Raw genomic sequence first — 26,137 nt, forward strand, 5'->3', positions numbered from 1 at the left:
CTGCGGGGGGCTCCGCTGCCCACTCTGCCGCTCTTCCTGCCGCCGCTGTAGAGCCCGCAGGATGCGCACCGCGGGCAGGGGCTCGTTGGGACCGCAGACCGTCAGGTCCCGGCGAGGCGCCAGAAGCAAACGAGCCGCGAGCAACCACAGCCGCAGCTGCCCTGCCAGAGCCATACTCCCCTTGTTGCGGGAGAGGGGCACGACAGTGACGTCACGGGCGCGCCAAGGCCTCGCGGACGGTGGCCGGCGCGGCTCAGGAAGGCCCGCGGAATCGGCGAACTGTATGGAAGGAGCGGGATCTGCAGAGCTCAGCAGCGGCGAGGTCTGTAGGTCCGAACAGGGGATGGTGACTCCAGACCCCGGCCAACCTTGGGGAAGGGTGCGCGACGGAGGCAGGACCGGGGTCCGGCGATGTGCGGCGATGGGGCCCTGGCATTACGAACCAGGAGGGCGGAGGAGGGCTTCTGGCGATCTGATGTCCGATCCCTGCCATGCTCTGTTGTCGCCCTCACAGCTCCTGTCATGGCTTGGCCAGTTCGGGTCTCCCCCTGTGACTTATGAGGGTGCGGCGATGTTTTCCCAGATGTGGTCCCCGTGTAAGGTCTTTTAATACAAGTATTTATTGAGAGTCTGAGTGAATGGTCAGGCCTGGGGGTTGAGACCAGGAGTCCGGAGTCGTAGGTCCAGGCTCACCCTTCACTTAGAGCTCCCCAGAGAGCTGAGGGCCCCGAGGGCAAGCTGATGTCTTTCAGCGTATCTTCTCTAAAGTCAAGAGAACTCACCTCTTGGTACTTTTCCCCTTACTTTTCAGCTGAGGTTCATTCTCCCCTCCCTTGTCACCCTTTCCAACTTCTCATCCTGAACCCACTGCTTTCTTGGGTAGTTCACCTCCACCGGCTTTCCAGTCAGATAGCACAATTCTGTAAATAGCAGCGAGGAGGGTCCTGCTACAGGTTTGTGGCCTGTCTCACAAAGCCATGGTCAGGCAGAATATTTTACTTGAATTCAGTTGTTCAGGTTGCCAAAAACCCTTACACTACTGGTCCTTCTTGAACGGATCCCGAAAATGGTTTCCGATCATTTCTGTAATTTCCAGGGCCTGGGGTAGGAGATAAGGTTAACGTGGATTAACCACCTGGGAGGTTCTTAACATCTGGAGAGAGTTTTACTTTCATCAGATACCGTTATAGAGATAAATACTATCAAATTTCAGATAGCATTTTGCTATACGATAGACGTTCTGGAGAGTTACCTGTTAAGCCAGCAGAGGAGAGAGTTTTGAGTACTCATGGGTGAACAGAGTCATTGGATAGAGCAGTGGCTCTTGAGTGAGGGTGAGTTTGCCCTCACTCTTCCTCCAGGACGTTTGACAATGGCTGGAGACATTTTTCTTTGTCACATCCCGGGTGTGTGTGTGGGGTGGTGCTTCAGGCATGTAGTGGGTAGTGGCCAGGTTGCTACTACATATCGTACGAGGCATAGGACAGCCCTCCCCACCACTGCAAAAGAATTATCCGGCCCAAAATGTCAATAGTGTGCTATGGAGAAACCTTGGATAGAGGCTGAGGACTGAAGAGAGGCTGAGGTTCTCACATGTACTCTCACCTCAGGTTGTCAGTCACATTTGCCAGACCCTCGTGTGGCCCTGCCCCTTTCCCAGAATCTGTAGCAGGCACACTGATGCCATTGCTTGTCATGGCCTTGGGATGAGAAAACCTTGGGGGCTCCTCAGTCATAAACACAGGAAGGAGTGATTTAGGAGGGTGACGTGGGAGAAGAGAGCTTTAGGAAGAACAGAATTGTCCTCATGTGTTTGGGAAATGGGCCAGATGGAAAAGAGATCAGGTGTGCCATGGGGTGTACCATTGCAGAAGGCAGACTGGGACTGATGCGTGACAGGGAGTCACATTCTGAATTTGATATAGACCGCTGTAGCAACTAGAAATGCCTAGACCTGTCTAGACAGTGCTGGGTTTTCTGTCACTGCAAAGTTCATGTATAGGCTGATGACCACTGATTTGTGATATGATAGACGGTTGTTGATATAAAGGATGCTCTAAGATATTGTGATTCTACACTACTTTTACGATTCTTTCCCAGAACTCGGAGCTCCTCGTTCGTTAGCTGAAGAGCTCGTTGGATGTCTGCTCTGACATGTTTCATCCATTTACATGGGCCACTCATTTTTCAGGTACAAAACAAAGAATCGCTCTGCACGAAGCCAGAAGGGATACACTGAAAGAATGATCAGAAAAGAATAATACATAGGTATGTATTTGCATTGACTTTCTCCAAATATTTGAGACAGGGTGGCTGGTTAGTGGCTGCTTTCTCGTGCTCAAGCCCTTACAACGTAATCACCTCAAATGTCATAGGGATTGGAGCCTGTCTGAGCCTGTCTGTCTCTGCCGTGGCCCCTAGTTTCTTCTTGTCATTGCTTTAGATACTGTGTAAGGCCCTTCTCTTTTCCTCCTGCTCACAGCAGACACTGAGTAACCTCTAGTTGTGACTGAGATGCATATTTCACAGTATAGTACTTTAGAAATGAGAAAAGTTTACTTACTGTGGAATCAAATGTAGGCCCCTGGGAGTGTTAGTGTCACTTGGTAATGTTTTTCCCAGGGCTGCCATGGTAACTGACGTTGCCTGGTTACTCAGTAAGTTTTGAAAAGAATTCTTCTTTGGATCTCAGGTGGTAGTGGTACATTCCTTCCTTCATTTATTCATTCAGTATATGTTTTCTGAGTACCATGTATAGGCCAGGTACTTTTCATATGGACAGTGAACGAAACAGACAAAATTCCTGCCCTAGTGAACTGTATATTCTGATTTAATTGGCTTCGGGTGAGGCCTGGCCATTGGTAGTTTTAAAAATCTCTCCAGATGATTCTAATGTACAGCTAGGTTTGAGCATCACAGTCATAAGTGAAGCACTTTGGGAATTGCAAAGGCATTGCAGAAATAAAAAGTGGCTATTGGTATTCCTTCGCTATTCCTGCATTCTCCTGCCTGCAGCAGGACTGTTGTACAAGTGCTGATCATTTTCTTTTCAGCCCTTTTCGCTGTTCGCCTAGACCCTTTATCCCTCTTTCTAACCCAACACCCTACCTCCTTCTGGTCTTTCAACCTCCAGTCCATCATCTGTTTGGGATTTATCCTAAACTTGGTGGGAAGCCATTGCAGGGTATAAACAGAGAAGTGGTGTTAGCAGAGATGCCTTTTTTCAGACACCATACTGGCTATTGTAAGAGAATGGATAGGAGCGGGCAGGAGAAGATTTGGGGAGACTCATTAGCAGGCTGGCTTTGTGCACAGTGGTGGCCTTGGAGGTGGAGTAAGGCAGGCAGGTTAGAGTCATATTTGGAAGGTTAGTGATGGCTTGGAGGCGAATAGGAGTGATGAATTGGATGTGGGGAGTGTGGGTTAATGGTGTGTAATTGGGTAAATGGAGGTGCTACTTACTGAAATGGGAAAGATTTTCTCCCCACATATTGGCCTGATAAACACCTTCTCTTTAGACCTTAAACACCCTTTAGACCTTGAATCAGATTCTTTCTTTTTCTTATTTTAATGTATTTTATTTTATTTCGTTTTTATTTGGGTTGTGATGCCAGGTTTCAGGATCTTACTTCCCCAACCAGGGATTGATCTCAGGCCCAATGAACTGGAGGCACGGGTTCCTAACCCCTGGACCACCAGGGAATTCCCAGCAGTGATTTTTTTCTTTGTTTTTTTTTTTTTTAATCTACATTTTAATTAATTAATTAATTAATTTTTGGTCGCGTTGAGTCTCCGTTGCCGTGCGTGGGCTTTCTGTCGTTCCCCCAAGCAGGGTCTACTCTTGGTTGCTGTGCACAGGCTTCTCAGTACAGTGGCTTCTGTTGTGGCGGAGCATGGTCTCTATGTGCACGGGCTTCAGAAGTTGTGGCGCATGGGCTCAGTAGTGGTGGCTCACGGGCTTAGTTGCTCTGAGGTATGTGGGATCTTCTTGGACCAGGGAGCAAACCCGTGTCCCCTGCATTGGCAGGCGGATCCTTGGTTTGCTTTTGTTTTTTTTTTTTAACATATTTATTGGAGTATAATTGCTTTACAATGGTGTGTTAGTTTCTGCTGTATAACAAAGTGAATCAGCTATATGCATACGTATATCCCCATATCCCCTCCCTCTTCCGTCTCCCTCCCACCCTCCTGATCCCACCCCTCTAGGTGGGCGCAAGGCACTGAACTGATCTCCCTGTGCTGTGCAGCTTCTTCTCACTAGCTAGCTATTTTACATTTGGTATTGTATACATGTCAGTGCTACTCTCTTACTTGGTCGCAGCTTACCCTTCCCCCTTCCCGTGTCCTCACGTCCATTCTCTGCGTCTGCGTCTTTATTCCTGTCCTGCCCCTAGGTTCATCAGAACCATTTTATATTTTTAGATTCCATATATATGTGTTAGCGTACGGTATTTGTTTTTCTCTTTCTGACTTACTTCAGTCTGTATGACAGACTCTAGGTCTATCCACCTCACTACAAGTAACTCAATTTCGTTTCTTTTTATGGCTAATATTCCATTGTATATATGTGCCACATCGTCTGTCGATGGACACTTTTATAAATTAGACTGGAATGTTCCCTGATAAACCCCCACAAGCTTATGTCTCCTTACTTATGTTTGTTTTGTAAATTTAAATTATATATTTTTTTGGAATACTCTTCCATTGAGTACATCGTCCACTTCTTTGTCCATTCGTCTTTTGATGTACGTTTTCATTGCTACCAACTGTTGACTATGGTAAATATTGCTGGAGTGCAGGATTGCCAGGCTATGACTATTTTATTGCCATTTTCTCAGATAATAGGACCAGCAGTCAGTATGCTTCATTGAGTGGTAGATCAATGTTTAATTTTTCAAAGCACTTCCGTTGTGTTTTCATTAGTGTCTCTTACCACATCCCCCTCAGAACCGAGGGTGCACATTTCTCCACAGCCCCTTCAGCATTTAATGTTTGCAGCATTTTTACTCTTGACCATTCTGACTGGTGTGAGCTGTTCAGTTTTTATAATTTGTGTGTGCATGTCTTTAAAAATTCCTAAAATTCATCATTTTTCCACGCCTTTTTCTTTTCTGTTAAAAGGAAAGCAAAGAAAAAAGTGTGAGTGCAATATACCTCTTGAAATTGTCCTCTTGGAAGGTTGCCCTCCTTTGAATTTTTTGGCCGATTTTAGACCCCAGGATTTTTTTTGGAGGGCAGGGTCATTTACAGAGCTGCACCTCTGATGAATATTTAGTGACCTTTAGCAATGGGATTAAAACTGCTGTTGTGGGAAACGGCCACAAGGAGGCAGAATTTCTCCAGCCCCAAATCTGGGTAGTAGGGCAGCAGAGCCTTTCTGGAAGTCGTGTTCCTAGGTTGTAAATTTAAAGCAACCAAAATTTTCACATTATATATGTCTATTCATGTACAGAACTTCTTCCCATGTAAAATATTACACAGAGTTCCGTAGACCTCCCTTGCTATAGGGTCGGGCTTTTTGACATATGTATATAATATGTATTGGTATACGTAACACTGATCTTAATTTATCCATTCGCCCCACCTTTCCTTTTAGATAAGTATAGTTTTCTCCTACATCTGTGAGTGTCTTTCTCTGTGGAAACATTTTCATTTGGGTCCGTTATTAGATAACGCCTATAAGTAATATCATAGGATATAGGTCTTTTGCTTTGCAACTTACCTCATGTTCCGTGATTATCTCTAGGCTCACCTGTGGTGCCTCAAAGAGCAGTATTTCATTGTTTTCCATGGCGAATATTCCATTGTGTACATGGACCTCTTCTTCTTTATCCATTCACCTGTTGATGGACATTTTGGTTGCTTCACTGCCTTGGCTATTGTGAATAAGGCCACAGTGCAGCTGTTGCAGCCTGTGCCTTCCTGATTCTGGACTTCTCAGGTGAGAGGCCTAGAGGTGGGCCTGCTGCATTGAATGGTAGCTCAATTTTTACTTTTCTAATGCAGCACTTTTCTGTTCCCATTATTGGCTGTTACCACTTTACATCTCACCAGCAGCTAGAGGGTACACAGTTCTCTAAAACTCCTACAGTATTTATTGTTTGTAGACTTTTTGTTGATCGTCAGTTGACAGGTGCGATTTGTAAACTTTTTGTAGATTAGAGTTGCATGAATCTAATAATTCCTGAGGTTGAGATTTTATTCATTTTCCTTTTTTTTTAAAGAGAGTGAGTCAAACTTACCTCTTCATACTATCTTCTTGAAACATTTTCCTGTTTTGAATTTTTTTGTCCATTCCCTACCTCAGCACAATTTTTTTAGGGCAGTTGTCCTTCACAGCGCTGAGTCCTTGTGAATGTTAAGTGACCATTAGCTGTGGGCTTAAAGCCGCACTTGTGGGAAACGTCCACAAGCTGGCAGCATATGTACTTTTCCCACTCGGTTTTTGGGCAGTAGAGCCTTCCTGGAAATCGTGTTAATAGGCGGCAAATAAGAGTGGAATGTGCCAGGGAAAACCCCCAAGAGCTTATATCTCCTTACTTCTTGATTGTTTTTTAAATTTAATTTTTATTAATTATCAGAGAACATTTGATAAAAAATATTTTGCTTCTCCTAGGTGTACAGAATCTGGTTCATTATACCAATGTATCTGTCTATTCATCTTTGGATCCCTTCCCATGTAGGTTATTACAGAGTGTTGAGTAGACCTTTCTTGGTATTCCATAGGTATTTTCTGATTATATATTTCATATGTATTAGTACATGTCTGTTAACCCCCATATCCTTATTCATGCATTCCTTACAACTTTCCATTTGGTTAAACATAATTTTGTTTTCTTAATCCATGTGTTTCCTTCTCTTGGAAATATGTGGGTATCAATTTTTAGGTAACACCTAGAAGTGATGTTATACGATAGCTGTGTTTCAGTTTCTTTCTTACTTGAAGTTAGGTGATTATCTGTAGGTCCTTGTATGGTGGTGCAAACGGCACTCTTTCATTGTTTTCCATGGCTAATATTCCATTGTGTTGATGGACCACTTTTTCTTTGTGCATTTTTCTGTCGTTGGACATTTTGATTTCTTCCAAGTCTTGGCTATGGTAAATATTCCTGCAGTTCAGGATTGCCATCCTGTGTCTGTTTCAATCTTGTCTGCTCATGGGATAGGCGCATCTAAGGACCTCCCAGATCAGACGGTAGCTGAATTTTTACCTTTAAATGCACCTCCATTATTTTCTCACTACTGGCTGTTACGAGTTTACATCCCCCTAGCAGCTGGCGGGTACACAGTTCTCTAAAACCCCGTCAGCATTTATTGTATGTAGACTATTGGCTGAAGATCATTCTGACGGCTGTGAAGTGATCGTTTCTGTAGATTGGATATGCACGGCTTCATCAATTCCTGATGTTGAGCATTTTTCCATTCCCCCATTTTTTAAGAAAAATAAAAGCCAAAATGTGTGTAAAATATGCGTCTTGAAACTGTCTTCTTGAAATGTTGACATCTTTTGTATTTTCTGGTCGATTAACGACCCTAGATTTTTTTGGATGGCAGCTGTCATTTTCAGGCCTGCAATTATTTTAAATATTAAGTGACCATTAGCGCTGGTTTAAAAGCTGCTGTTGTGTGATACGGCCAAAGGCGGCAGCATTTCTCCTTACCAAATCTGGTTACTAGGGCAAAAGAGCCATAATGGAAGTTGTGTTGTTGGTTGTCAATTAGAATGCAATGTGCCAGCAAAAAGCCCCTTAAGTTTATGTCTCTTTACTTCTGGTTTGTTTTTTTAATTTAATTTTTATTTTTCATCACACAAATTTCACTACTATCTCTTGTTTGTTCTAGGTGTGCAAAATGTGTTTCTTTTACATGTACACATATATCTATTCTTCTTTGGATCCTTTTGTCAAAAAGCTCAACCTCATGAATTATTAGACTGATGCAAATCTAATCTACAAAAAGGTTTCAACTCACACCAGTTGAGTGACCATCATCAAAACGTCTACAAACAATAAATGCTGAAGAGGTTCAGAGAACTGTGTACCCTCTAGCTGCTGCGGGGAGATAAACTGGTAAGAGCCAGTAGTGAGAAGAGAGTGGCGGTGCGTTTAAAGGTAAAAATTGAGCTGCCATGTGACCTGGTATGTCCTTTCATGCGCCTATCACTGAGCACACTAGAATGAAAAAGATACTGGCTGGCAATCCTGCACTGCAGGAACACTTATTATCGCCAAGATTTGGAAGAACCCAAAATGTCCATCAAAGGAAAAATGGACAAGGAAGAAGTGGTCCATGTACACAATGGAATATTAGCCATGGAAAAGAATAAAACTGTGCCGTTTGCACCGCCATAGAAGGACCTAAAGATCATCACCCAACTTGAAGTATGGAAAAAATTGAAAGACAGACATCCTATGACATCACTTATAGGTGTTACCTAAAAATTGATACCCACGAACTTATTTCCAAGAGAAGGAAAAGCATGGATTAAGAAAATAAAATTACGTTTAACCCGATGGAAAGTTGTAAGGAATGGATGAATTAGGGTATGGGGGTTAAGAGACATGTACTAATAATACATATGAAATATTTAATCACAAAATACCTATGGAATACCAAGGAAGGTCTACTCAACACTTTGTAATAACCTACACGGGAAGGGCTCCAAAGACGAATAGACAGATACATTGATATAATGAACCAGATTCTGTACACCTAGGAGAAACACAATATTTTTTATCAAATTTGCTCTGATAATTAATAAAAATTAAATTTAAAAATCAATCAAGAAGAAGGGAGATATAAGCTCTTGGGGGTTTTCCCTGGCACATTCCACACGATTTCCAGGAAGGTCTACTGCCCAAAAAGGGAGTGGGAAATGTACAAATGCTGCCGGCTTGTGGACGTTTCCCACAAGTGCGGCTTTAAGGCCCACAGCTAACGGTCACTTAACATTCACAAGGACTCAGCGCTGTAACGGACACCTGCCCTAAAAAAATTGTCCTGAGGTATGGAATGGACAAAAAATTTCAAAAGAGGCAAATGTTTCAAGAAAACAGTATAAGAGGTAAGTTTGACTCACTCTCTTAAAAAAAAAAAAAAAGGAAAATGAATAAAAGCTCAACCTCAGGAATTATTAGATTCATGCAACTCTAATCTACAAAAAGTTTACAAATCACACCTGTCAACTGACGATCAGCAAAATGTCTACAGACAGTAAACACTGAAGGAGTTTTAGAGAACTGTGTACCCTCTAGCTGCTGGTGAGATGTAAAGTGGTAACGGCCAATAATGAGAACAGAAAGGAGCTGCGTTAGAAAAGTAAACATTGAGGTACCATTCGATGCAGCAGGCCCAGCGCTAGGCCTCTCACCTGACAAGTCCAGAATCGGGAAGACACAGGCTGCAACAGCTGCACTGCGGCCTTATTCACAATAGCCAAGGCAGTGAAGCAACCAAAATGTCCATCAACAGGTGAATGGATAAAGAAGAAGAGGTCCATGTACACAATGGAATATTCGCCATGGAAAACAATGAAATACTGCTCTTTGAGGCACCACAGGTGAGCCTAGAGATAATCACGGAACATGAGGTAAGTTGCAAAGCAAAAGACCTATATCCTATGATATTACTTATAGGTGTTATCTAATAACGGACCCAAATGAAAATATTTCCACAGAGAAAGACACTCACAGATGTAGGAGAAAACTGTACTTATCTAAAAGGAAAGGTGGTGGGGATGGATACATTAAAGTCAGTGTTACGTACACCAATACATATTATATACATATGTCAAAAAGACCGATCCTATAGCAAGGGAGGTCCACGGAACACTGTGTAATATTTTAGATGGGAAGAGGATCTGTACGTGAATAGACACATATAAGGTACAAATGAACCAGATTGTGTACAGCTAGGACAAACAATATTCTAATCATTACCCCAATTACAAAAACTAAGACAACCAACAAGAAGTAATGAGACATAAACTTATGGGGGTTTCTCCCGGCACATTCCATTCTAATTTAAAACCTAGGAACACGACTTCCAGAAAGGCTCTGCTGCCCTACTACCCAGGATTGGGGAATGGAGAAATGCTGCCTCCTTGTGGCCGTTTCACACAACAGCAGCTTTAAACCCACTGCTAATTGTCACTAACTATTCACCAAACGTGCAGTTCTGTAATGACACCTGTCCACCAAAAAACTCCTGGTGTCGAAAATCGAATAAGAAATTCAAAAGAGGGCCACCTTCCAAGAAGACAATTTCAAGAGGTATATTGTATGCACACTTCTCCATTTTTTTTAACAGAAACAAAAAAAGGCTTGGAAAAAGGATGAATTTTAGGAATTTATAAAGACATGCAAACCCAAATTACAAAAACCTATCAGCTAACAGCAGTCAGAATGGCCATTAGCAAAAATGCTTCAAGCAATAAATGCTGAAGCGATTGTGGAGAAGTGCGTACCCTCCGTTCTAAGGGGGACGTGGTAAGAGCCACTAATGAAAACACAATGGACGTGCTTTGAAAAGGGAAACATTGAGCTACCAGTCAGTCAATCATACCCACTGCTGGACCTATCACCTGAGAAAATGAGAATCAGAAACTCAGACTGGCAATTCTGCACTCCAGCAATACTTACCATAGCCAACACTTGGAAACAACGAAAATGTCCATCAACAGAGGGATGCACCGAGAAGCAGTGGTCCATGTACACAATGGAATATTACTCCAATAAAAAGTATAACTTAAATTTAAAAACAAACATAAGTAAGGAGACATAAGCATTTGGGGGTTTATCCGGGCACATTCCTCTCTAATTTATAACCGAGGAACACCACTGGCAGGAAGGTCTGTTTCCCTAGTACCAGCGTGGGGAACGTAGAAAGGCTGCCACCCTCTGGCCGTTACCTGCAAAAGCAGCTTTAAAGCCTGTGCTAATGGTCACTTCATGTGAACAAGTAGTGCAGGGCTGTAAATGAAACCTGCCCTCAGAATGTCTTGAGGGAGGTTAGGGCCAAAAAATTTCAAAATGTGACACATACTTTAAGAAAACACTTTGAAGGGGCTTCCCTGGTGGCGCAGTGGTTGAGAGTCCGCCTGCCGATGCAGGGGACACGGGTTCGTGCCCCGGTGCGGGAAGATCCCACATGCCGCGGAGCGGCTGGGCCCGTGAGCCATGGCCGCTGAGCCTGCGCGTCCGGAGCCTGTGCTCCGCAACGGGAGAGGCCACAACAGTGAGAGGCCCGCATACCGCAAAAAAAAAAAAAAAAAAAAAAAAAAGAAAACACTTTGAAGAGCTAAGCTGTAACCACAGTTTGAAAAATAAAAAGGACATGCATTAAAGCTTAATTTCAGTGGATTATGAGACACACACAAATTCAACCACAAAGAGGTATCAGCTCACACCCCTCAGAATAACCATCAGCAAGAAACCTATAAACAATAAATGCTGAAGGTGTTGTGGAGAAATGCAAACCCTCAACTCTCAGTGGGACGTACCCTGGAAATAGCCACTAATGAGAACAGAATGGATATGCCTTTAAAAGGTAGACATTGAGCTACGATATCATTCAGCAGGGCCATTCCTGGACCTATAACAAAAGAAGACAGAATTGGAAAGGCACAGGAGGGCACATGTGCACTGCACAGTATTACAATAGCCAAGATATGGAAGTAACCAAAAAGTCCAACAACACATGGGTGGACAAAGAAGAACTGCTACATGTAGAGATGGAATATTAGCTGGGGAAAAAATGAAACAATGCCATTTGCAGCACCATAGATGTGTCTAGAAGTAATCACGCAAGTTGTAGTAAGTGAGAAAGCGAAAGACACATATCCTATCATATCACTTATAGGTGTTAGCTAAAAGTTGATACCAATGAAGATATTTCCACAGAGAAAGGCAATTACAGAATCATTAAACAACTTAGGGTTCAGCATAAGGAAAGGTGTGAGGATTGGATACATTACGATATTGGTGTTAACAGAGATATACGAACGCATGTGAAATATATAATCACCAAAGACCTATGGCACACCAAGAGAAGAGTACTCAACGTTGTGTCATAACCTACATGGAAAAAGGATCTGAAGAAAAGTAGATATATGTATATGTGTAAAAGAACCCCATCTTGCACAGCTAGAACAAAGAAAACATTGTGATCAAATTGGCTGTGATCAAAAGTAAAAATTAAATTAAAAAACGAACAGGAAGGAATGAGACATAATCTTAAGGGGATTTTCCTGGCACTTTCCGTTCTAATTTACAGCCTACAGCACAACTTCCATTATGGCTGTCTTGCCCTAGTAACCAGATTTGGTAAGGAGAAATGCTTCTGTCTTCTGGCCGTTTCACACAACAGCAGGTTTAAACCCAGCGCTAATGGTCACTTAATATTCAAAATAATTGCAGGCCTGTAAAAGACACCTGCCATCAAAAAAAATCCTAGGGTCGTAACATGACCAGAAAATTCAGAAGACGTCAACATTTCAAGAAGACAATTTCAAGAGGCATATTTTACTCACATTTTGTCTTTTCTTGCTTTTTTTCCTTTAAAAAGAAAAAGGGAATGGAAATGCTCAACATCAGCAATTAATAAAGATTGCAAATCCAATCTACAGAAACTTTTACCACACAGCCACCAGAATGATCACCCGGAGAATAGTGTACAATTAATAAATGCTGAAAAGGTTTTAGGGAACTGTGTACCCTCTAGCTGCTGCGGGGAGATAAACTGGTAAGAGCCAGTAGTGAGAAGAGAATGGCGGTGCGTTTAAAGGTTAAAATTGAGCTGCCATGTGACCTGGTATGTCCTTTCATGCGCCTATCACTGAGCACACTAGAATGAAAAAGATACCAGCTGGCAATCCTGCACTGCAGGAACATTTACCATCGCCAAGATTTGGAAGAACCCAAAATGTCCATCAACAGAAAAAGGGACAAGGAAGAAGTGGTCCATGTACACAATGGAATATTAGCCATGGAATAGAATAAAACTGTGCCGTTTGCACCACCATAGAAGGAGCTAAAGATCATCACCCAACTTGAAGTATGAAAAAAATTGAAAGACAGACATCCTATGACATCACTTATAGGTGTTACCTAAAAATTGATACCCACGAACTTATTTCCAAGAGAAGGAAAAGCATGGATTAAGAAAATAAAATTACGTTTAACCCGATGGAAAGTTGTATGGAATGGATGAATTAGTATATGGGGGTTAAGAGACATGTACTAATACACATGAAATATTTAATCACAAAATACCTATGGAATACCAAGGAAGGTCTACTCAACACTTTGTAATAACCTACACGGGAAAGGCTCCAAAGATGAATAGACAGATACATTGATATAATGAACCAGATTCTGTACACCTAGGAGAAACAAAATATTTTTTATCAAATTTGCTCTGATAATTAATAAAAGTAACCAAAACGTCCAGCAACAGATGAGTGGACAAAGAAGAACTGGTACATGTACCGACGGAATATTAGCCAAGGAAAAAAAGGACACAATGCCATGTGCAGCACCGTAGATGAGTCTAGAGGTAATCACACAACCTGGAGTAAGTCGGAAAGAGAAAGACATATATCGTATGATATCACTTATAGGTGTTACCTAAAAATTGATACCAGTGAAAATATTCCCACAGAGAAGGGCAATCACAGATTCATTAAACAAACTTATGGTTCACCAATGGAAAGGTGTGAGGATTGGATACATTAGGATATTGGGGTTAACAGACATATACAAACACAGGTGATATATATAATCACCAAAGACCTACGGAATACCCAGAGAAGGCTACTCAACATTCTGTCATAACGTACATGGGAAAAGTATCCCAGGAAGAATAGACATATGTTTATGTGTACAAGAACGACATCTTGCACACCTAGAACAAACCAAACATTGAAATCAAACTTGCTGTGATAAAAAATAAAAATTATATTAAAAAAACGAACAAGAAGTTGTGAGACATAAACATAAGGGGCTTTTTCCTGGCACATTCCATTCTAAATTACAACCTAGAACACGACTTCCATTGAGGCTCTGTTGCCCTAGTAACCAGATTTGGTAAAGGAGAACTGCTGCCACCTTGTGGCCGTTTCACGCAACAGCAGCTTTAATCCCAGCGCTAAAGGTCAGTTGATATTCAAAATAATTGCAGGCCTGTAAATCACACCTGCCCCGAAAACAAATCCTGGGGTCGTATATCGACCAAAAAATTCAAAAGACGTCTACATTTCAAAACGACAGTTTCAAGAGGCATATTTTACGCACGTTTGTGTTCTGTTTCTTTCTTTTTCTTTCTTTCTTTCTTTGTTAAAAAAACGGGAACGGAAAAAGGCTGAACATCAGGAATTAATAAAGCCATGCAAATCCAGTGTACAAAAACGTTCACCTCACAGCCTTCAGGATGATCATCAGCAAAAAAAAGTCTACAAAGAATAAATGCTGAAAGGGTTTTAGAGAACTGTGTACCCTTTAGTTGCTGGTGGGATGTAACCTGGTAACAGCCAGTAGTGAGAACAGAATGGAGGTGCGTTTAAGGGTAAAAATGGAGCTACCATGTGATCTGGTAGGCCCACTCATGGGCCTATCACCTGAGTAGACCAGAATCAAAAAGACACAGGCTGGCAATCCTGCACTGCAGCAGCATGTACCATAGCCAAGACCTGGAAGAAACCAAAATGTCCATCAACAGAAAAATGCACCAAGAAGAAGTCGTCCATGTACACAATGGAATATTAGCCATGGAAAAGCATGGAACAGTGCCATTGGCACCACCATAGAAGGATCTAGAGATAATCACCCAACTTGAAGTAAGAAAGAAACCGAAAGACAGACATCCTATGACATCACTTACAGGTGTTACCTAAAAATTGATACCCATGAAATAATTTCCAAGAGAAGGACACGCATAGATTCAGAAAACCAAATTATGTTTAACCAAATGGAAAGGTGTAAGGAATGTATGAATTAGGATATGGGGGTTAACAGACATGTACTAATACATATGAAACATATAATCACAAAATACCTATGGAATACGAAGAGAGGTCTACTCAACACTCTATAATAACATACACGGGAAAGGATCCAAAGAGGAATAGACAGATACATTGATAGGATGAACCAGAAACTGTACACCTAGGAGAACCTACGTTTTTATCAAATTTGCTCTGATAATTAATAAAAAATAAATTTAAAAAGCAAACAACAATTTAGGAGATATAAGCTCTTGGGGGTTTGCGCTGGCACATTCCACTCTAATTTGAAGCTTACTAACACGATTTCCAGGAAAGCTCTGTTGCCCAAAAACCCAGAGTTGGAAATGTAGAAATGCTGCCGCCTTGTGGCCGTTTCCCACAAGAGCGGCTTTAAACCCACAGCTAATGGTCACTTAACATTCGCGAGAACTCAGGGCTGTAAAGGACACCTGCCCTGAACAACTGTGCGGAGGTAGGGAATGGCCAAAAAAATTCAAAACTGGCAAATTTTTCAAGAAAATTAATATGAAGAGGTAAATTTGGCTCACTCTCTTTAAAAAAAAAAAAAAGGAAAATGGATAAAAGCTCAACCTCAGTAATTATTAGACTCATGCAAATCTAATCTACCAAAAGGTTTCAACTCACACCAGTCGACTGGCCATCAACAAAAAGTCTACAAACAATAAATATTGAAGGGGTTTTAGAGAACTGTGTACCCTCTAGCTGCTGGTGAGATGTAAAGTGGTAACAGCCAATAATGAGAACAGAAGGGAGCTGCAATTAAAATAAAAACTGAGGTACCATTCAATCCGCAGTCACACCACTGGGCCTCTCACCTGAGACCTGAATCGAGAAGACCCGGGCTGCAAAAGCTGCACTGCAGCCTTATTCACAATAGCCAAGACAGTGAAGCAACCAAAATGTCCATCAACAGATGAATGGATAAAGAAGAAGTGGTCTATGTATACAACAGAATATTAGCCATGGAAAACAGCTATTTTAGGCACCATAGATGAGCTTGGAGATAATCACAGAACATGAGGGAAGTCAGAAAGCAAAAGACCTATATCCTATGATATCACTTATAGGCGTTAACTAATAACTAACACAAATGAACGTATTTCCACAGAGAAAGACACTCATAGACTTAGAAGTATGCTTATCTAAAAGGATAGGTGGGGTGAATGGAAAAATTAAGATTAGGGTTACCATACGTGTACAAATACCTATTAAATACCTGTATCAAAAGACCGACCATATAGCAAGTGAGGTCTATAGAACTGTGGAGACGTCCCAATTGCCTGACCGCTTTCCGACTCGCCGGGCCTCGGGTGATTGTGGAGACGTCCCAATCGCCTGACCGCCCTCCGACCAGGCACGCCTCTCTCCTTCTCCATTCACTCAGGGACAGACTGGGGGTCATGGGAACCTCAGAATCGAAACCAGATTCTAAGACACCCCTGGGGTGTCTCCTAGCCAATTTTACAGCCCTTTCTCCCAAGATCTTTCTCCCAAGATCTCCGTTGCCGACGGCTTATTTTCTATTCCACTGTGGCCTGGCCACAATATCCTCTAGGCAATCAATCCAAATGGCCTCCTGAAGGGACTTTCGATTTTAACGTCCTCCGTGATCTAGATAATTACTGCCGCAGGACGGGCAAATGGTCCGAGGTCCCCTATGTTCAGGCCTTCTGGTATTTACGCTCCCGCCCTTCCCTCTGCATTCCACTTCCCAGATCTTTCTTGCCAAACAGACTTCTCCTACATCCAAGCCCCTAATTTCCTTTGATGATGACTCCTCTCCACTAGGCGACCCACCCGAATCTCTCGCCTCTCCCCCGTCCAGAGCTCCTCTCCAGCCTCCACCCTACCCTGAGGCGGTCCCTCCTCATCCCGAAAACTGCTCCAGCCCATCCAACCGCTCCCCCGCCTCCCTCAACGGTTTCTCCTCCCTCGCCCCTTGCTTCGCCAATTAGTGCACATACACGCTCTCACGACTCCCAAGATCCAAATCTCCTCTGCCCTCTGAGGGAGGTAGCAGGAGCGGAAGGATTAGTTAGAGTTCATGTTCCCTTTTCCCTCCAAGATCTCTCTCAAATAGAAAAGCGACTAGGCTCCTTTTCGGCTGACTCTTCCCGCTACATCAAATAATTTCGCTACCTCTCTCAAGCTTACGATCTAACCTGGCATGATATCTCTGTGATCCTATCTTCTACTCTGACCCCTGACGAGAGGGAAAGAATTCAAACCATGCAGATAAGGTTCACCTTACCGACAACTCCATGCCTGTCGGAGTGACTGCCGTACCTGGTACCAATCCAGGCTGGACTTACCAGGATGGCCAAGATGGCCGTCGTAAACACGACCTCATGATCCAATGCCTCCTGGCTGGCATGCAGGCTGCCGCTCATAAGGTAGTCAGTTTTGAAAAACTAAAAGAGATAACCCAAGAACCTAACAAAAATCCAGCTATCTTTCTTAATCGCCTTACAGAGGCCTTAACTCTCTACACCCGGCTGGATCCCAACACCCCGGCAGGGGCAGCGGTCCTAGCCACCCATTTTACCACCCAATCAGCCCCGGACATCCGAAAGAAATTAAAACCGGCAGAAGACGGCCCTCAAACCCCTATTCGAGATCTGGTAAAGATGGCCTTTAAAGTCTACAATGGCCGTGAGGATTTGGCAGAATCCAGCTGACAGGATCGGATGCACCAGAAGGTGGCCCTCCAAACCCAAGCTCTTGTAGCCGCCCTAAGGCCGGCCATCTCCCATGGATCACAGCATCCATGGGGTCCGCAAAAGGCAACCCCACCGGGGGCCTGCTTCAAATGCGGAAAAGAAGGCCACTGGGCTCGCCAATGTCCCAATCCCCGACCTCCTTCTAAGCCCTGTCGCCGCTGCGGGCTAACGGGCCACTGGAAGACTGATTGCCCTACGACTGGCCCTCCCTCAGCGTCTCCACGTGGGGGGCAGGCCGACCCAACGGCATGACCACTCGAACTGCTGGGATTGGCTGACGACTGACGGCACCCGGACTCGAAGGCCCCCATCACCGTCGCCGAGCCCAGGGTAATGCTACAGGTAGCGGGTAAGTCCATCTCATTTCTGGTGGACACGGGGGCTACCTATTCGGTCCTGCCTACTTATTCCGGGCCAGTTTCTCCTTCCCAGATCTCGGTCATGGGTATTGATGGCAAACCATCCTTCCCACTCCAGACCGGTCCACTCCCAAGTCATATCGAAGAACTCCCTTTTACTCATTCCTTCTTAGTCATACCAACCTGCCCAGTTCCCTTGCTAGGCCGAGATGTCCTTTTCCACTTAGGGGCCTCCCTCCAGCTGGTTAGACTTGACCCTAAGGTCCCCTCCTCCCAACTCCTGCTTCCTCTTCTCGGCCTGTCTCTAGAACCCTCCCCCTCCTATCCCCCTCTTCCAATCACACCAACCCCATCAATCCCCAAGTCTGGGATACTTCTAAGCCCATAATAGCAACACACCATTCCCCCGTCCTCATCCGCCTAAAGGACCCCTCCAAATTTCCATCAAGGCCCCAATTTCCCATCTCTGAGACTCACTTTAGGGGTCTACGACCTATTATCACCAGACTCCTAAACCAGGGACTCCTTATCCCCACTGACTCTCCCTGCAACACCCCCATCCTGCCTGTCTGCAAGGCCTCTGGGGATTATCGCCTGGTCCAGGACCTCCGACTAATCAATGAGGCCATAATTCCTCTCCACCCAGTAGTACCAAACCCATACACCTTGCTCTCCCATATCCCCCCATCCACAACCCAGTTTATGGTTCTGGATCTCAAAGATGCCTTTTTCACTATCCCCCTACATCCTGACTCCTATTTCCTCTTCACCTTTACCTGGACGGATCCGGATACTCATACTTACAGTCAGCTCACCTGGACGGTTCTTCCCCAGGGCTTCCGCGAGAGTCCTCACCTATTCGGTCAGGCGCTGGCACGGGACCTCACTTCCTGCTCCCTTACCCCCAGCACACTCCTTCAATATGTACATGACCTCCTCCTTTGCAGCCCATCTCTCAGCCTCTCAAGACAACATACTGCAGATCTCCTCAATTACCTTGGCTCTCGCGGTTATCGGGTCTCCCCAGCCAAAGCTCAGTTATCTGTATCTTCTGTAACCTACCTGGGGCTCCATCTTACCCCTACCACAAAAGGTCTAACAGCCGATCGCACCCGGATTATCCGTGAACTCCAGCCTCCGGAAACAGCGGAACAAATTCTCTCCTTTTTGGGCCTTATAGGATTTTTCCGACACTGGATCCCTAACTTTGCTCTCCTCGCTAAACCCTTATATCTAGCCGCTAAAGAAACCCCTCAAGGACCCCTCACCTCTCCTTCCGCTGTTAGACAGGCCTTTCTCACCCTCCGTAACGCTCTGATATCTTCTCCTCCCCTTTCTCTGCCCAACCCAAACCGACCTTTTCACCTTTTTGTGGATGAACGGGCCGGAATAGCCACTGGACTCCTTGCCCAGCCTGTAGGGCCTTCCTACCGCCCCGTGGCTTACCTCTCCAAACAGCTAGACCCAACCATTCGGGGATGGCAACCATGCCTTCGGGCCCTAGCAGCAGCAGCCGAACTGACCAAACAAACACTACAGATACTCAACCACACAGGAATAGGTAACATCTCCGACTACTTTCTATGTGCCTCGCTTGGCCGGCCACCCTTGGCTGCTGTCCCACTCGACCAGCCCTTCAATTCTACTTCCTACACCTCCCCAAACTCACCTTTTTCCCCGTTAAAAGTCCCCATATTCCTTGATTCAAAAAAATCTCACCATCTGTTACGGCAGCCGCCCAAATCTAGCTGATACTGGGTTTCTTTGCAACACATCCCTCACGGTAAACGCATCAATTGAAGCACCACCAGGCATGTTTTTCTGGTGCAATGGTTCCCTCACAAAAGATCAATTCTCCCTCCCCCTTCCCACGTATCCCCGTTACTCTCGTCCCACAACTCACACTGTATAGCCAAGCCAAATTTTCCTCGCTAATCACGCCGCCCTTTACCCGACAGAAAAGAGCTATCTTTCTTCCTCTAGTCGCAGGCATCTCTCTCGCCTCCTCCCTGGTCGCTGCAGGCCTCGGGGGGCGGGGGGGAGCTCTCACACATAGTGTTTCAACATCCCGCGACTTAGAACATAAACTCCAGCTAGCCATTGAAGGCTCCGCCGCCTCCATCTCCTCTCTCCAGCGCCAAATCACCTCCATAGCCCGAGTCGCTCTCCAGAATCGACGAGCCCTAGATCTCCTGACGGCCGACAAAGGAGGTACCTGCCTCTTCCTACAGGAGGAATGCTGCTGTAAACGCCCTCCATCGCTTAAGAGAAGAACTCCAACGCAAACACCAACAGTCCGCCTCCCCAACTCCCGATTGGTGGCGATCCACCCTCTATACCTGGCTAACACCAATCTTAGGCCCCTTAATTCTCATCTGTATCTTGCTCATGTTTGCCCCCTGTTTTCTTAGGTTCCTTCGCCGGCGCATGGAGGAAGTCTCTCGGGTGGCCACAAACCAAATGTTCCTCGATCCTTACACCTTGCTTCCTACAGAACCCCCCACTGGTCTCCCCTAAGCCTCGGACCTCTGGTCGCCCGACTCCCCTTTCGACGCCCCCATTCAGCATGAAGTAGTCAGAGATCGGAACGCCGCCCCATTACACCAAAGATGTCGGGATGTAAGGCCAACTGGCCCGAGGCAGGGGAACGCAATCAGATTCACAGGTTGCACCAGACCAAAACTCTCCGGACTACCCAGTTCCAGAAACTGACCTGGAGACATTCCGGACCACCCAGTTCCAGGAACTGACCTGGGGGCTTTCCACCCGGCCCAGCCTTCCCGCCTTTCGAGGGGCGGGACTAGCGGTCCCAAGACTGATGTAACCGGCACCAGATAGTGCCACGACACCCGAAGAGACCACCAGATAAGGAATACCCTGCGCCCTCCCAGATTCACCACACCCCTTTCCCTTCTTCCCCTATAAAATCTTGCCCAAACCTCGCCCGGGTGCGACTTCTCTGGCCCCTTTCTCTCGGACCAGTGAACCTCGCCCGGGAGCGCCCCCTAATAAAGCTCACTTGAAGCTTTCCTCTGTTTCGCGATGCCGTTTGTTAAGATCCGACCTTACTCTTACACATCAAGGATGGCTCAGCTGAATTTCTGCAAAACAAGACTATCCCGTGCAAAGAACAACCCAGTAGAGCTTTGTATCCCATCAGCTACAGGAAGAGAATGGCTGCCGGCTACTGAAAGCCAGCAGCATTTACAACTTAACTCCCATGGCCTCTGCAGTGGTACGTCTGAGTTTTCTGTTTCTGCGACTGTACCAAACACCTCTGGTGTAATTCGTCGTTCCTTCCTCCACCCACCCCCACCAACCACTGTCCCCTTACCTGCGGTCCGCAGCCCTCCGCTCCGCGCTCGGATGCCGCTGGGGTGCCAGGGACCCACGGGACGGGTCGTTCCCAGCCGCCGGGCGCTGGATCCCTAGACACCCCGCCGGCTCGCATGGCGCCGACAGCGAGGAGCCCCGAGGACGCCCCGCGACATGGGCGCTCTGGCCGGGACGCCCACTTCCGGGACACTCTCTTCCGGGAGAGGCGCGCAGACCGCCGCCGCGCTCAGGTGAGCCGCAGCCAATGCCGAGCAAGACCCGCCCCGGCGGCGCCGCGTCCGCGCGGCGCAGCACGATCTCGGCGCTCCAGGCACGGGCGCCGGGGGCCGGGCGTCTCCTATCCTGAGAGGCCGCTAGCGATGTCCCGGGGCGCGGGCCCCTGCGGCGCGGAGACCGCTCCAGGCTGGACTCACCGACACCAACGCCGCCAGGAGGAGCGCTTGGCGGGACTCGGCAAACAACCCAATGTTTTAAATGGAAAAAGGACTTGAAAAGACCCTTCTCCAGATAAGACATACAAATGGTCAGCAAGCACATGAAGAGATGTTAATCGTCATCAGTCGTGATGAAATGCAAGTTAACACCACAACGCCGACCCCTCCACACACTAGAAGGCCTACAATCAAGAAAGCTAAAAATAACAAATGTTGGCAAAAACTTAGAGAAACTGATACAGAATTTCCCATAGGGAAAATGAATAAGTTCCGGAGGTGCATGCTGAGAATATTTGTACAACAATGTGAATGTAGTTAATGCCATAGAACGGTATCCTCAAAATGATTTAAATGGTAAATGTTATATTATGTGGGGGGGTTTAACATAATTTAGCCCCTGCTCTATACCAGACCCCAGAGTCAAAGCTTCTCATTCATTTTCTCACTTTTACTTAATCTCCTAGGATCTTCACACTCCCATTTAACAGACGAAGCTGAGCCTGAGAGGTTAAACTAAGTGACTTGCCCAAGGCTCACTCGGCCACGTCTACACTGTTCAATGTTGCTGTATTTACTGAGCACCTACTACAGCACCTACTGAGCAATACCTCCAGCACCTGCCAGAGACACTGTGGGAAGACCAGGATGAACAGGGCCTGAAAGCAGATTACAAAACATGGGTAGATCCTGGGGCCCTGCTCTCAAACACTGAGGTTTCTTGGAGTGGAGGGGATGGCCTGTGTCACACTTGTGGAGCCTTTTATTCCACCCCACCGCACCCCCACAGAGGAGGGAAGCAGCTGGCCTGATACTGAATATTAGCTCAGCTGGGGAGGAGTCCTGGGGCTTTGAAGAAGGCATCTCCTGCCCCACTCCCCACATTGCCCCCTAGAGTCCAGTATGTGGGCACAGGTATCCCTGTGGCAGGGCAGGAGGTACATCTCACGGCACCCCTCTCCTCCCGCCCTGCAGTAATGACACTGTACCCATACACCCGCCAGAAGGACAACGAACTCTCCTTCTCTGAGGGCACCATTATCTGCATCACCCACCACTACTCCGATGGCTGCTGTGAGGGCATAGGCTCAGAGGGGTCTGGATTCTTCCCCGGGAACTATGTGCAGCCCAGCTGCTGACAGCCTGGGATCTCTGGGATGCTGACCCAAGCACCGCCTTGAGTGAGCCTCGAGTCCCACACCAAAGCCTGCTCCAGTCAAGACTGGACCAGTCCGGCACGCCTCCTGGGCTGTGAGCTGTGTCTGTTCCTTCCCGCCATTTCAGTGGGAAGGGGTCCTGGTAAAGACAGAGGAGGTACCCAGATGCCTGCTGGAGACAGGAAAAAAAACTGGAAGCCAAGGAGTTTGGTGACCTTACCCACAGGGGACCCTTACGCCATGCAAGACAGGGTCTCCAGCTGCAAGTGCCAACTTTGAATAAAATTCTGATGACCTGGGCTTCCCTGGTGGCGCAGTGGTTGAGAATCTGCCTGCTAATGCAGGGGACATGGGTTCGAGCCCTGGTCTGGAAGATCCCACATGCCACGGAGCGACTAGACCCGTGAGCCACAACTACTGAGCCTGTGCGTCTGGAGCCTGTGCTCCGCAACAAGAGAAAGCCCTCGCATAGAAACGAAGACCCAACACAGCCAAAAATAAATAAATAAACAAATGTGGGGTTAAAAAAAAAAAAAAAGAAAGAAAAAAGCCTTACAGAATTAAAAAAAAAAAAAAATTCTTATGACCTCCTGATGATTGCCCTGCAGGGCTAGCGGGCAGAGGGACTGAAAGGCAACCCACTTGTAAGGCTCCCGCTCATTGAGCCTCCTCTGCCTGCCCTAAGCAGCAGTATCTCCCATCTCCTCGGTGCTCACTGAGCCCTCCACACTAGACCCCTGTGCCCCTCTGCGAAGGTGGGCCGCACCCTGCTCTTTTGCCTGTTGCCTGCTTTGTTATGTATTCAGTCTTGGTTCCCCAGGCTGGGCACTCCTCCAAGAGTGGGGACCAGCTCCCTCACTTAGGTGGGGCTCTCTGAGAGCAGAGCTCACCTCGCCCTCATCCCCCAGACGGCAGCGTGAGACATCTCGCTCACCTCCGCCCCTTCACCTCCTTTACAGCCCTGAAACTCCCGAAGAGGGAGGTGGGCCTTGGGTTTCCACTGGCTCTGCTTTACAGCATCATGGCTTTCTGTTCCATACGGGAGGAGGGGGACTCAAAAGGGCCCAGTCAGTGGGGCGACTTTGGGTAAGTCCCTGGTTTCTTGCTGCATAGAGGAGGCTGGGGTGCAAGGAGACATCTTCGGGCTCTTGTGAGGTCCCTGGCTGGCCAGACCCGAGCCCCGGGACAGTGTGCTACCTCTTTCCACCAACAGGAGGTGACTGTTCCCTCTAGCTTTTTATCCTGTGGGGATGCTGACAGCGTGGGGGGAGGCAAGGAGTGTAGTGTAGGGTCACAGTAGGTAAAGCAAGATCTAGGCCTGGGACCATCGGCAAGGAGCGCCACCTCTCTCCGCGGGGACTCCGGTGCGGGGGAGGTCGGGGGGGGGACATTTCGGGGCCTAGGTCCTCTGGACAGAAAACTGGAGGAGGGAGGCCACGCAGCCCAAGGCAACAGTTAACCACAACGCGGCGGGACATGTTCCTTCTCGACCCTGACAGGGAACCCCGTCCTCCCAACTGAGAGGACAAGGTTTGTGGAAACACTGCTGCCTGCTCAGATATGCGCGCCACCCAGGTGCGGCCAGACTCCAGAATTCGCTTGCAGTGGAACTGGGGGAGGCAGCCGAGCTGGGTTAACTGCACAGATGGGGACAGCTCCCAACTCCCTCCTCCAGTCCCCAAATGGACCAACCTGGGATTCCGGGAAATCCTGGAGGGATATACCAAAACGAAAGGGAAAGGGAGTAATAAAACTAGCTTTCTCTTTCCCGACCCCCACCGCCCCACCCCCTCCCCGCCCGGGTGCCCCCTGCAGGCCACGTCCTCAGCACCTGATGCAGGTGTAGGCGCACTTCGGTGGAGGTTTCCCAGGGCACCACCCTGGCGCGGAAGGAGCTGGGCTCGGCCTTCTGCGCCTCCTGCATAAGGCAGTGCATGGGGTAGCGGTGGCGCGGGAAGGCCACGTTGCCGCCTGCCAGCAGCCCCATGGGGCAGAAGTCGTTGTTGCCGTCGCTCACGTAGAAAAGGCACTCGAAGGGCACGCCGTCGTGGGCCCGCTCGCGCAAGCAGTCGCTGAGCACCTTGTGCTGGCACATGTTGGCGGGGCAGCGAGCGCAGCTGTGCGCGTGGAAGGGCCGCAGCGCCAGCAGCCCCCAAGGGTCAGGCCCCGACAGGTTGCTGAAGATGCGGCAGAACAGGCCGTGGTGGCCGGCGGTGCACAGCGCACTCTCCACGCCAAAGGTGTTGGCGTCTGAGATGAGAATAACCTCAAAGCAGACGCCCTGCTTGGCCACAAACTGCAGCAGCTCGCCCGTGCCCGGCTGCCGCCACCAAGAAGCCTGTGTGCGAGCACAGGTCACTGTCCACACCTCCCCTCTCGGGAGCCTCTGCAGCAACAGGCCTCGTAGATGGCGCGCAGGTCCCGCGGCCGCACGCTCTGCTCGCCCAGGTACTGGAAGACGTGCTGCATGTACTCGTTGTAGAAGCCCTCGCGCTAGGTGGCACGCAGGCTCTCAGGCAGCCGCTGGCCCGCCGCGGCGCGCGCACGATGGAGTCTTCGCTGTTTTCGTCCACGATAGTCTCGTCAAAGTCAAAGTCGAAGGTCAGGAGGAAGCGCGGCGCGCGCAGCCATCCCGCTGTCCCCTACCAGCTTTGTCCTGAGCGATCAAATCCTTTTGTGGTCACCAAAAAGAGTCCCTCAGAGGAAAGGGAGACAGTACCTCTGAGCTTCTCCTGCAGGGTGGGGAGCGGCGGCTGCGGAGGTCTATCCCGGTTGAGTTTGGAGTGTAAAGAGTGGGGAGAGGGCCTAGCTGAGGTATTTGGGCGCAGGATGGAGCAAGGGGCGCTCATGGGAATTGGAGGGGACGCTGAGTCTTATCCATCCCCGGATTTCTGGGCTCCGGCTCTCACGAGTCCCTCCAGTCCAGAGGGTCCATGAATGCTGTGCATCTGGGCCGTTCCCTTCACTTGCCCCCCATCCCCATGTTATGTATTTTTAACCACAATTTTAAAAAATGAATGAAGCACTGATAATACATGTTACAACATGGATAAACATTGAAAACATTCTAAGTCAAAGAAGTCATACTGAAAAAGGCCACTCATATCACAAC

At 47.2% G+C, this 26,137-nt stretch overlaps 1 long non-coding RNA gene and 1 pseudogene across 2 annotated transcripts; both read right to left on the reverse strand.

Moving 5' to 3' along the window:
* Positions 1–4,809: 4,809 nt before the first annotated feature.
* Positions 4,810–21,601, reverse strand: LOC307054122. The gene is made up of 3 exons (XR_013810929.1): positions 21,436–21,601; positions 12,530–12,554; positions 4,810–5,111 (listed from the first exon to the last, which is right to left on the reverse strand). It is a non-coding gene; the product is annotated as an uncharacterized lncRNA (long non-coding RNA).
* Positions 21,602–24,036: 2,435 nt separating this feature from the next.
* On the reverse strand, positions 24,037–25,874 carry LOC307054264 (phosphoethanolamine/phosphocholine phosphatase-like; annotated as a pseudogene). Its single transcript has 4 exons — positions 25,745–25,874; positions 25,394–25,660; positions 24,857–25,345; positions 24,037–24,054 (listed from the first exon to the last, which is right to left on the reverse strand). The product of its transcript is annotated as a phosphoethanolamine/phosphocholine phosphatase-like (transcript).
* Positions 25,875–26,137: the final 263 nt, after the last annotated feature.

The sequence above is a fragment of the Hyperoodon ampullatus genome, assembly GCF_949752795.1.
Source record: "Hyperoodon ampullatus genome assembly, chromosome: 6".
Lineage (NCBI taxonomy): Eukaryota > Metazoa > Chordata > Mammalia > Artiodactyla > Ziphiidae > Hyperoodon > Hyperoodon ampullatus.